At 35.3% G+C, this 976-nt stretch overlaps 1 non-coding gene across 1 annotated transcript; it reads left to right on the top strand.

Moving 5' to 3' along the window:
* The first annotated feature begins 379 nt into the window (after positions 1-379).
* On the top strand, positions 380-487 carry LOC127546054 (U6 spliceosomal RNA). Its single transcript, XR_007949919.1, has one exon. It is a non-coding gene; the product is annotated as a U6 spliceosomal RNA (small nuclear RNA).
* The last annotated feature ends 489 nt before the right edge of the window (positions 488-976 follow it).

Below are 976 nucleotides of genomic sequence, written 5' to 3'. Positions count from 1 at the left end.
TTCAAACAACTTTAAATAATGCCTCAAAACAAATACTGGAGTGGCAGATACCATAAAAAGATGGGCTGAAATAAATTTCTAGCTCAATACAATTTAGGAGATCAGTAGGAAAGTACTGTTAAGTAAGAGTAGCATACAGTCCAAGACAGGCTACACCAGTACAGACTGGGCCCCCACAAATCAGCAGCAGGCCTTGAGGATGACTGAATCAGAAGTGGCTTCCAAAGTTCTCAGCTCACAGATGATAAAAGGATCAGATAACTGGTCACAAGTAGATTACAGGGGATCCCTTTGCTGATACTGGGTGCAGGATTCTGTTGCTTTGTCTAGCCTCAGATCTGAGTTGCAGTCCTGGGTCATAATCCCAGGATGAGGAAGAGTACTAGCATCCTAAAGTACATATACTAAAACAGGAATGATAGAGAAAAGATTAGCATGATTTCTAAGCAAGGATAATACGCAAATTTGTGAAGAATTCTATTTTAAAATTTTACCTACTTCTCAATGTTATTGTACAGATCAAATGAAATATTTGAAAATCACCTGACACACAGGAGAAGCTTAATAAATTCTTGTTTTATTCCTCTCCAGTATCTCCATGTTAAGGGGTTAAACAGAATTGGTCAAATGGAAAAAGATATACAAAGATTCAATGATGAAAAGAACTCCTTAAAAAACAGAATTGGCCAAATGAAAAAGGAAATACAAACTCACTGAAGAAAATAATCCCCTAAAATTAGAATTGGACAATTGGAAGCTAATGATTCCATGAGACATGAAGAAACAATAAAACTTAATCAAAATAATGAAGAAAACAGAACAACGAACTATCTTTTGTCATAATGACTTATCTCAACTGTATGTAATTAATCCATGTCTAGGAGAATCCTAACGTAAACTACTCTCTTTTATCAGGCTCTTGCGTTGTAATTATGGTAACTGATAACTGAATGAGTTTGTTCTGTTTACTGTTCAT

Source organism: Antechinus flavipes, chromosome 1 (assembly GCF_016432865.1).
Source record: "Antechinus flavipes isolate AdamAnt ecotype Samford, QLD, Australia chromosome 1, AdamAnt_v2, whole genome shotgun sequence".
Classification (NCBI taxonomy): Eukaryota; Metazoa; Chordata; class Mammalia; order Dasyuromorphia; family Dasyuridae; genus Antechinus; species Antechinus flavipes.
Note: the sequence above shows the minus strand (reverse complement) of the source record. Positions and strands in the feature narration are given on the sequence as shown.